This window comes from Chelonoidis abingdonii, chromosome 8, assembly GCF_003597395.2.
Source record: "Chelonoidis abingdonii isolate Lonesome George chromosome 8, CheloAbing_2.0, whole genome shotgun sequence".
In the NCBI taxonomy this organism is placed as follows: domain Eukaryota; kingdom Metazoa; phylum Chordata; order Testudines; family Testudinidae; genus Chelonoidis; species Chelonoidis abingdonii.
In genome coordinates, this window is record NC_133776.1 from 76303480 (window position 1) to 76315980 (window position 12501).

The following is a 12501-nucleotide window of genomic DNA, read 5'->3' on the forward strand; positions in this document are numbered from 1 at the left end:
ATTCAAGCACGGATATCTGTTTGGAATTGACTTGCAGAGTTTTCTTCTGTTGCTGACTTTGTTCCCTGTCTTAGGCACATCTGTGTAGAGACATTCTGCCTTTCTTCTATTTCTACACAATCATTTCCTGAGCATGGTTTAGAATGAGTAGCTCTTGTAAACATCTTATTTGCACAAATCATTTTTTTCTTTCTAACAAGAATTCAAGGACATAGAACATTGCTAACTCTGTAACTGTGGTGGTGAACAGGATGGATATGCCTATTAATAAAATAACTGTAATTTACAAGGTGTTTAAAGCTCTGTGAGGAGCCTGTTGTAAATAGTGTTTTATCTCTGACATCCTTTCTTTCCTGACGTCTTCCCACATTCCCACAGAACGGTCAAATTTTTGTAGCTCTTTTCATAATCCATACTACTTACACCCTGAATAATTTTTGTTTTAAGACTTTACTTTCTACACCTTGTAACATGACCCAGTCTGATTAAACGTGCTTTGACTGGGTGTTCCACAAGTCTCTTTTTTTTTTTTTCAGATTCAGACAGAAGATGATCAAAGGGATTGTCTAATACCAGGCAACAGACAAATGAATAATACTTAAGTAATGAGAGAACCAGTAAAAATTTCAATCAAATTATTTTTATTGAAGTGCTGTCCCTCATTCCTCTTTCTTCTCTTTCACACCAGCTGCCGTGCAGGAATTTCAAGAGAACTCACTGCAGTATGAAATTTCAGGAGAGTATGTGGGATCAGGACACACAATGGGCCTGGAGAATTGAAAGTGAGTAGGAGAGGGAAAGAGATGAGGAAACAATTTTCATGGAAGAAAGTGAGAGGAAGGAGTAACTGCGTTCAGGAAATGAGATTGGGTAAGAGGAAGAAGGAGTAGCTTTCAGGAGAGAGAGGAGAGAGGAATAAAATGGGAGGGGGAACAAAGGAGAAGAGAGCAGACTTCATGTGGGGAGGAGAAAATTTTTGGATAGGTTGGTGGTAATGTCAGTGCAAACCAGTCTTGCCTATGAGCTGCTTTTTTCATAGTTTACAGAATAGAGCTGCTGGAATGCTTCAGACTTTATTTCAGAGAGCCTGTGCTAAGAGGCAGAGGCAGATGTGACCTGGGCATGGACAGGGAGAGTTGAACCCTGAAGGAGAGTGCCATCTGGACTTCTTTTTTCTGCTGCTTCCTTCACAGCTACTGGATATCCTAAGACCAAGCCAGGAACAGGCCTGCCACGGAACTGCAGAATCTGCCAAAGACGAGGGTAGGGGAGAGACCCTGTTTGGAGAAGGGAGAGATTTGGCTGTTGACAGTGGTGAGGGATAGCGCGCACATGGTTTCATCTGCTAGGGGGTCACAGAGGCAATTCCATAGACACTAGCAGGGGGAGCAAAGGCGGAAGGAAAAAAGAAAAGTAAAGAGGACTGGGAGAAACTCTTAACATATTGACCTCTGCTTCATTTTTTGGCTGTGACATCAACCTTTATAGTAATTTACTGTGTAAATATTTCACAGCCAAAGACACTGGTCCCACAGTCAAAGTGCTTTGTTTGCCCACAAACTGATACCTGCTGTCTTGCACCTTTGAACATACTTATTAATAAAAATAATGAACACTGAATTTCACAAAGTACAATTGCTTTGTCCATACAGAAAAGGTGTGAAGTGCACATGTTGGGTCTAACTCAGTGCTTGACTAAGCCAATGGGTTGCACAGCTGTAACAGAGATTTCTCTTCTCCTTTCTTCTTTTTGCCTTCCTTTTGATTGTGAACTCTTCAGGGGAGAAGCTGTATATAGCACTGTTTTCTTAAACACAGCTGACTTTTGTAGTAGTGCCTGGACAAGTAACTCTATGCAAGGCAACTATTTGTTTGCATCTAGAGACCCTGCGAGACAATGGAACTCCAGTGTCTTAGGTGCTCTGCAAACACATAGTAAGAGGCCATCCCTGTCCCAAAGACATTGCAAACTAAACAGACAGGAGAAGTGACTTGCCTGAGATGACACATCAGGTTAATGGCCAAGCCAGGAATAGAACTCAGATCTGGCTCCCAGTGCAGTACCATATCCACTGGATCATCTAGCCAGATTTGACCCTTCATTGTAATAAATGCTCTCCTTAGTACAAACTTATTTTTATTGCCAAGAAACAAATATTTAACAGCTATATCTTAACAGAATTTACAGAAAAATGGTTAGATGTTAGATTGGGCTAGGCTTGCTTATAAATTTTCAAATCCATATATCAGACTGACAAGTGCTTGTGCACACTGTCTGCTTTTTGTATTGGAAATACATTTACACACACACTCTTTTACAGTTTCCTTTTATTTTTCATGAACCTCCTAATCAGAGCACATAAATAAAGATTAAAACACTATTGCTTCTGAATAAATGTGTTCCTACTCAGTAGAAGACTGGCTGAAATGAGTTCTTGCCATTTATAAATCCCATGAATATTCTTTAAATTATATGAGCCTTACAAATGATGGCAACTTTTGATGTAGGATACTTTAGTTTAATTGGAAAACATTTTTCAGTAGTTTTAGAGACTACAGAATGCTATCAAGTACAGGTAAAAGATAACCAATAGTATTTTTAAAGTGCGTATTTCTTTGTAGCTATTTAGTTTTGGAACTGTGGTAGTTCCAACCATAATGATGTGCAGAAAGACATTTTTCAAAGATAGGAGTCTTTATTTTACTTGTAAATATAGGAATACTTTTAAAAATACTTGAACTTCTCACATTATTTACAGGTTTGAACTTGATATGCCGCAGTTTCCATAAGTTCTTGATCAGGCAACTATGAAATAAGCAGTAAGTAAGAGAGAACTTATCACACACAAAACTCCCTTAGGCTCTTCCTCCATTATTCCTTCATTTTGTCCTCCTTAGTCTTTTATATATAAAAAAGTAAGTTATACGCCCAGTGTTATTGAACAGATGTTTCCCCATGCTCCCATATAAAAAATGTCGATGCCCCTTCTGGAATTATTGAGGTGAAAGGTGAGTAAAGTTGCCACCTTTGAAATGAAAAAATTGAGCTACCTCCTCCTCCAAAAGGCAAGCCCACCACAAGGCAACTCCGCAACCACCACTTATAGTATGTAGAGAGATAATACATATAGATAAGGTTGACAATATTGCATGTCTCATCACTCTCACGTGATTCAAACTCTCTTTCACATACATGCACATTGTACCTGCAGGTTGATGGGCACACAGCTTCTGTATTTTCAGCAGTTTTGATCTGTTAGTGCTTAAACTGTGGAAGTGGGAACACTGCAGCATCTTTATCTGGACACAAACTTTTAACGTTACATATCTCAGTGAATTGTGATGATGATGCAAATATTTAGACCCAATTTAAAAAAAAACCCAGCAGTTTAAATTATTTTTTTTGGCAACTGGCAAATCCATTAAAAAAAACTCGGCCAGGCCGGTCAAATACTGGCAAGGTAGGAACCCTAAATGTGAGGTATGGCCTCTTCAATGCTTCTATTCCAGAAAGCCAGGAGCGAGTTTGGGACACCGTTAGTGAGTCTTCTTGCAGCAGCATAAAGTGTTGCTGGAAAGTAGCAGGGTTGGCATAGTATAACTTTCTTTAAATCACAAAGAGAAGTGACACATTTCAAAAACAGACAGATGTCACTCGTCAGAAGTGTTCCTGTGGGTTTGCAAACGCTTACAATTAAAAAGCTAGAAATGTGGAACTTGTTTCCAGAAATTCATGGCTGCTATCAGGCCTGGCTCAAGGCAGCATTAAAGAGCATTGAGGGTTGAATCTGGCCGAAGTCAGTTAATGGTAGCTTTTTTGGCATCAGATGGATGTTTGGAGAAAGTTATTAAATTTGTTTGATCTTAGTCTGTTTTCTAGAGGACTTTTATCAATATCACAAAACACCAACATTACTACCTTCCTTATTAGCAGTACCGGTGAAGAGGCTGAGAACTAAATACACCTGGAATTTTAAATTATCTTCTCAACTTGGTAGGTCAGGATTTTGAGACAAACTATCACTGAGGGGAAAACCTTATTTCTATCCATGCTGTTTCTGTGAAAAAGAGAGAACATAATTCTTTGGAGCTGTTAGTTTGGTTCATTTTATGAGCACTATGGTATATTCAGTTTAAGGGCCTGATCCTGTACCTACTGAAGTCAGTAGACATTTATCTTTAAAACCACATAAGTCTTTTAAAGGAAAAGTAAATTTTGGGATTATGCCATGTGAACTCATTCATTTTCATTGAATTACAGGATTGTTCTTTTCTCTGGCATATTAACAGAACAATTAATGTGTAAAGATAGCTTATATTCTCTGTGAAGAGAATATAATTTTTTCAGCATAAGCAGGAAGGTTTTACAAAGATGAGTGTTTCTTTCTCAGAGTAATGTTGCACACAGACTGGAGATTGCCTTTTCTATTGAATTGTATAATGAAAAATCAATCAGTTTAATGGTTGACAAACTTTGACATTCAAATAAAAATGCTGCTAGTATTTTCATAAAGACCTGTAGGCAAAACTAGATTCAGCGACTTTAATTTATGCAATAGTAAATGTCTACCAGAACATTGTACAAATGACTGTATAATGAGGCAATAATAACTATGAAGAAAGAGAAGGAAGGAAAGGAAGCAGAGGCCAAACTTTTCAGTTTTTTAGAATAAATAAATTCACAAAATCTTTCAGTGTAGAATGTTATATTTCTACAATCTTCTTTGAAGCTATGCATTTTATTTTTAGAGCAATTTCCTGAAGTCATCAAAACAGTTTTCTGACAGTGTGATGTGTGATGTCAGTCTAATTGTTTAGTTTCTGTTTTGGTCCAGTGAAGTGAAAGTCAGTGATTTCATCTCCTTATTTGGTCTTCTGCCCACTAGTCCGCCAGACTGAAATTATTCCTCTTCTGCCTCAAAGGTAGCTGTATACTTTTCACACACTAAAGAGATGAAAGGCCTGACTCGTACAAGTACTCTGGCAGATTTTCATGACTGCCCACAGGTTAAAAGAGTAGTAAGCAAAGTCTCTTTTTCAGAAAAAAACACAAAACAAAAAAGTGGTTTGAGAAGTTCTATGGCATCAAAGATTTGCACATGTGCTAATTGTTGTTTGGAGGAAAAAGATATCCCAGTAAGCAAACAAGATCAAATCCTGTACTTACTCATTCCTGCTCAATGCATGTAAGAATATAAATGCATATTTGCTTTCTCATATCAGTGTTAAATTTAAAATATATTTTATTGCCATGATAACCTACATGCTTTTTCCCATAACAACATTCCATTTGCAGCTGGTCTGTTCAAACCATGTTTTCCTTCCTTTTTCATGCCCTTTATTTACATCTCATTCACTACACTAGTTTCTTTTACAGTACACACGCAGCATTTGAGAGGGGGGTATTTTACCTATGTTTCAAATAATTGTGGTTTCGTTTTTCAATATTTCTCACTATTGCACATGATTTTATAACAAGATATGATATCTCATGATGACTTTTAAAAAAGCTAAGTCTCCATTAATTTTTTTTGTCTTCCTCTATCCAGTCTTGCATATCAGCCTGTCTCTCCAATATTTGCTCAAGGATGTTTTCCATCAGCTCAAACTTAATATGACAAACTGAATTCCACGGTCCTTTCTTCAAAAATCCTTTCCATGCATTTCCTTCACTGTCATATCACCATCCTCCTAATTATTCAGGCTCATAAGCTGTTGGCCCACATAGATCATAGTATGTTTTGGGTTGTGACCACATGTCCTTCTGTATGCTTGTTCAGCGTCCAGCACACTGAGACCTCAAGAGCTACATGCACATGAACAATACTTTTCCCTTGCCCTTCACATCCAGGATGTGTTAAAATGGCCATATTTTCCTCCAAGTTTTAGATCTGACTTGTTCTTTCCGTCCAAATAGTAAAAAACATTATCAGTGCCCTCATTGTTGCTCAGATTGATCACTTAACTTTTTCCTCCTCTCTGCCTTCCTTGATGCCCACATCACGCCCTGCAGTCCAAGCAAAATAGATCATATTCCTTGCTCATTGAGCTAATATCATTACCCTCTTTCAATCCCTCCACTGGCTCCTGTTCTTCATTACATTACGTTCAAGCTACTTACACTTCCCTTGTAGACCCTTTGCAACTTTTCCCTTCCCTTCCTTGTTCTTGTCTCTCTGCTGATGACACCAGCCTGCTACTCTGTCCATTTCTTCCACAACCATCTCTGAGCTTTCTTGTATGCAGATTCCTATGCATGAAACACCCTTCCTGAGCTGCTTTGCAAGGCTGCTATTCTCCTCCCCCGCCCATTCTAGATCCAATCAATTAGTCAACTAAGACATTTATTTTTATTTCATTTCCAAACAGAAAAAGACTTCTTTACTCCTCCATACTATGTTCAAACCTTCACTAAGTAACGTTGTTTTATGGATATTACCCTGTCATTCCAGCCCCATTCCCACCTTGCCTTCTATTTTGTTAATTCCTTTTTACATCATGTCTGACAATAGTTTGTGAGCTCTTCAAGGAAGGGATCATATCCTCTTCTGTTTTGGTAGTGCCCAGCAAAGTTTTGGGTACTGTGATAATAATATATGCCTTAGGTTCTTCAAACAGCTAATCAAAGGCTAGTCAAGGACATACCTTTTCACTTCATTTCTCTAAGGAAATGATCCTTTTTGTATCTGTTTCATGGTATTAGAGAGTGCTCTCTTCCCTTCTCATTTTACCAGATTAATAATGCTACTATTTGCAATCTACGTTTATAATTATCTAATTTACCTCATGTAGTCAGTACAAGTATCCCCAGAAAATGAGGCAAGGAGGTTAGTTGACTTAACCAAGGCCATAGAAGGAATATGTGCTAGAGCGCTTTAAAACATTTTTGAATTTGTTCACCCTATAAGACCGCTCTGTCCTTCCTGCTGAAGTTGGAGAGTTGGCTGCCTCTCTTCTGGACCCTGTTCTGATCTGAATGCTGAGGCATAGTTGGAAGGAGCACAGGGATGGCCAACACAGTAAACCTCTAGTGCTGCTGAATATTTGAACGTCCTTTGTGGTAATTATTTTTATACACAACAAACAATATTTTTGTGAACAATACCAAATGGGAGGGTTGCAAGTGCTTTGGAAGATAGGATTGTAATTCAAAATGATCTGGGCAAACTGGAGAAATGGTCTGAATAGGATGAAATTCAATAAGGACAAATACAAAGTACTCCACTTAGGAAGGAACAATCAGTTGCACACATACAACTGGGGAAATGACTGCCTAGGATGGAGTACTGTAGAAAGGGATTTGGGGGTCATAGTGGACCACAAGCTAAATATGAGTCAACGGTGTAACACTGTTGGGGAAAAAAAAAAAGCGAACATCATTCTGGGATGTATTAGCAGGAGTGTTGTAAGCAAGACATGAGAAGTAATTCTGCCGCTCTATTCTGCGCTGATTAGGCCTCAACTGGAGTATTGTGTCCAGTTTTGGGCGTCACATTTCAGGAAAGATGTGGGCAAATTGTGAAAGTCCAGAGAAGAGCAACAATAACGATTAAAGGTCTAGAAAACATGACTGATGAGGAAAGATTGAAACAACTGGGTTTGTTTAGTCTGGAAAAGAGAAGACTGAGAGGGGACACAAGTTTTCAAGTATATAAAAGGTTGTTACAACAAGGAGGGAGAAAAATTATTGTTCTTAATCTCTGAGGATAGGACAAGAAGCAATGGGCTTAAATTGCAGCAAGAGAGGTTTAGGTTGGACATTAGGAAAAACTTTCTAACTGTCCGGGTGGTTAAGCACCAGAATAAATTGCCTAGGGAGGTTGTGGAATCTCCATCACTGGAGATTTTTAAGAGCAGGTTACACAAACTGCACTGCAATGAGTGAAGGGGACTGGACTAGATGACCTCCCTAGGTCCCTTGCAGTCCTATGACTCTAAGGTGAACAGAAGTCCCAATTTTAGAGGGACCGTTCCAATTTTGGGAGTTTTTTCTTATATAGACATCTATTACCCCCCGACCCCCGTGCTGATTTTTCACTCTTGCTATCTGGTCACCATATATGACTCTGATTCTATAATTTTTATTATGCACTTTACAAACTTCAATAGTTTATCTTCCTAACACCCTGTGAGATAGAGAAGTATCATTATCCCATTTTTACAGATGGGGAAACTTCAGCACAGAGAGAATTAGCAGCTCCCCAAATCTCTCTCTCAGTATGTGTGAGTGCTGAGAATAGAATCCAGTTCTTCTACTTCACAGTATTATTTAAAAAATGACTTAATGTATTAGGATTGTGGAGGCAATAGGAAATGAAGAGTAGCACTTTGGCTTTCCAAGCTTCTGTCATTGGGTAGGGGGAGCATGTGCACGAGTGAACACTTTCTCTGTCCTAGATATACATAAAGAACTTAGTAGTAAAGAATTTTGACAAAAATGGCTTAGACTTCTCTCATACCTGATAGCTGTCCATCCTCAATTTCTGAGATGACATAATTTTCATGAGAACATAAGTTTCTTTTCTGATGATCACCTTGCCATGTTCTACATGTGTTCTGTAGTGACACTTTGCAGTATAAATGGAATATGCATGTAGCATCCGAAAAGTAGCAATAATATTTGATATTTACTGTAATGTAGCATTATGAATAAAGAAATATCCAAAGAAGAATATACAAATAAGCAGACAGAATAACTGACAGACATCTGCTCAAGTCATTTTTCTTTTGTGGATATGGCATTTCATGCATTGGTAAACTGATTCTATTGATGTCATCCACAACTATCTGCTGTATGTGTCAGTTATATGATATGATGGCTTTGATTCACTGTTCTATAGAGTAAAATTATTCAGAAAAGCTTCTGTACATTGTGATTTTGTTGACTCATAGGGAACTGTTAATATTTAAGAGTTACTGTAATTCTATTTAAGGATGGAATTCACTGCAGCAGTGAGATCCCTGAGTAAGGCTATATGCACTATTTAAGATGTTACACTGACTCCTTTGCATTGTCTGAATATCACAGTAAGGAAACGTGGTTTCTATTAACTTGTTTGCACACAGTGGACTCTATAGTTAAGCACTCTAAACACACAACTTTGTTCTCGGCTTCTGCAGAGTTCAAGAGCAAAGATGATGTGTAATGCAGAGCACTGGCTATCCTATAGGCCAACAGTCATTTAATTATTTTAGCATACAGTTGACCGGCACAAACATAGCATGAGTTAGGATGGACTGAAATACTAGATCCAAGTGCTGAACTTTATGGTTTGTCACTAGATGTGCAATATAGTGCACATACTTTATAATAGATGCAACTGGAATTGCTATGTTGAAAACATGCTTAGTTAATCCTTCTTTATATATACAATCTTGCTTTTTGGTGTTTTTGGTCCAATCTGGGCACATAAAAAATACTTACATTATTTTGTCATGGTTTCATGACAAAATCATGTGATCCTCCAGGTAGTCTCATTATGAATCCACCATTTTTGCTGCAACAGTGCATTTGTGACTTTGATCACGTTAATTCTACTTATTGTTAACAAATATACCAGTATTATAAATTGTAAGATCTAGAAAGTTACTAATTCTGTCCACTTGTCTATATTTCGAAAGAATTTAACCATATACCATTCTGTAAATGTGAAACATTGATGTCTAGTGAGTATCCAAATAAAATAAGCTACAAAAGTAGAAAGATTTATAGCTGTGGATCCTTAAATTTAATTGTGTATAATTTAAAATAGCTATAGAAAAAGGTGATGGCTTGAGAGTTAGGCTTGCTTAGTAGCTTAGGTCAATTTATTTTCCCTGATAACTATCAAACCTATCCCTAAACATTGATATATTCTTTGAACCTTGCTAATCTACACATAGAATTCAGGATTCAATAAACTGAAGTGGATGAAACACAAGTTCATTGATCTTTGGATGTATTTATCCATATTATAAATTGACTTATGAATAGTATACATTTTCCATTTTTTTTATTTGCCATCCAGCAGCCCATATCATGTGTATAAAGGATGTCCTGGCTGTTTACATTTCATACAGATATCAGGGGCAAACCTACATTCTGTGAACTAAATAGTACTAAACTTGCACTATTTAGTTAGTCTTAGAGCCGGTATATATTGTCTGCATTATCTGATTCCATTTTTTGGCTGTTATTTACAGTCTGTGCTCTGAAACTTAATAGCTTTGTGCCATTTGTCCTTTAAAAACAGTCACGAGATTATACATTCTAGACAGAATCTTCATTGCTGAAACTTCAAGCCTGTGTGTAAAACATTCTAATACAGATAGCTTTGTTTGTTCCTTTCCAGCATTTTTAAATAAATTAAGCAATCTGTGTAAACTCATATTGAGCATACTTTTCTTTGTGTTTTTCCCCATATATTAACTACATCTGCTTGTTTTAAGGGTTATCCATCCCTAAAGAAATTCTTCTACTTATAGTGATATTTGCCACAACATCTAAAGACTTCCTTATTCAGCCCAGGTTTGAAAGTACTATTATTAATTTTTATATTTCCAAGATCTGTTCTTTTTGTTTGGTCAGGTGCCTCATGGATGCCCAACTAATTAAGCAGTTTTGTGTAGCAGCTAATGTTTCATGGGTTCCAGAATTTTGAGATAGGAGTCAAGCACAGAATTATAGAATGATATGGGTTAACCAGTTTCTGTTCTATCGATATCCATGAGGGATATTCTCTATTAGCAATCCATTCCAGTACAACTCTAAATTGTGCTGCCCTATGGTAACATAACATATGGTAGCACTAGACTTCCCATCTCCACTGGATGTTGCAGCCATTCTGTTCTGATACTTGGCTTCTGATTTAACCATAAGAATATTTAAGTAACTTTTTAATGTATTGAAGAATTTTTGGGACATGTAAAGGGAATCACAGAAATAGAATACAAAGACATTGGCAGGATATTCATTTTAAATACAGAAATTCTACCTGTCAAAGTCAATGACAATGTCTACTTTTCTAGATTACTATAAATAATTGTACTAGTGGTGTTGGTGTCACTAAGGATAATCCTAAGTAACTTAAAAGGTAAAAGGCAATAAGGATATACAGTCTCCCTGTTTAGGCCTCAGATGAGCAGAAGTTCTTCCATGTTTAAACTCTAATTGACCTAACAGGCCAATAAATAGAAAAGGCCAGGTGCAATGTCCCTTATCAGTTGCCATACAGCTCAAACTAGTATAAAGCAGAAATAATGAGGCCTGTGCACCTTTAGCAGAAGGACAAGATAACTTGCAGAAGGAAAACTTACTAATGAGCTGCCGTGGCCAAGATTACTTAATGCACCTGCGCTTACGTAACTGCTACAGGGGAAGGAAGGAGAAGAGGGAGGGGGAAGACAAACAAGTGTGTGAGAAAAGAATGCTGCAGCCGGACAGAAGAGGGAGGGGAAATGGGGGGCTTGCTTGTCAGCGAGAAAAGTTCTCATAGATATAAAGGAACAGACTGCTTGTTTTAGGTGTGCTGGATTTGAGGCATGTCAAGTCTCCCAGCACCACTTTGAGATCTCAGATAAACTTGGTTTGCTTCTCTACCCTGGTGTGTTTATTGGCGTGGTGCACACCAGGCGACGGACCCCCCTGCTGTTGCCCCCCTCGGGCACTTTGTGCCGGCAACAGTAGCTCAATATTTAAGTTAAACATCTCCCCCAGTCTAAGTGATACAATGATGCCTACATATCTAATTTTATTATCCACTGCTTTCATGTGGGCATTTGTCATTTATTGAGTATATTTTTGAGCTGAGGTATAGTATCGCTAACTTACAGTACTTTAGTCTGTTTTCCAATTTCTGGCCAAAATCTTAAATTATTTCTTCTAATACTGGTAGAATTCTCCTTACTAAAAATGGGTGTGAACCAAAATCCTGGCACAGAGCACCTTCAAACTTTAGGAAAGTTTTGCAACTGCATGCAAACTTAACATTTAATTCCCATGTCTACAGTTTGAGTCAGCCTAAATCCCATATCTGAACATTCCCAAGTTCTGGAAAACTTTTTTTTTTAATTTATATCTGAACTTTGCAGCCCAGGCTCTCCTATCAGTAGCAAAGTTACTGCATCAGGACCACTTTCCTGTCGCTAGTTTTTGCTGCTCCAGGATTATGCAGTGTTCTCTCTTTGATAGGTAATGCCGCAGATGACAGTTTGATTCAGGCTACAGCCAAGTTCATTTTACTTTCTAGAGACACATGGATGTGTTTTGGATTTGATCTAGATCTTAAACCACTTGATGTCCATCACTTTATCTGCCATGTTCAATAGTCCATCTATTGTGCTTTCCTCATTTGCTTCTCCAGCTACAAGAAGTATATTGGTAAACTCAGGAGTCACAAAATGGGCCTCGTCTCCCATACAGAATGTCTGCTATTACTGCATGGCTGCTTTGCACTCTGTCAAAATCTCTTATTGCTTCTACCTATCTCCATAATTTCTTTTAAACACCTGCCATCAAACATG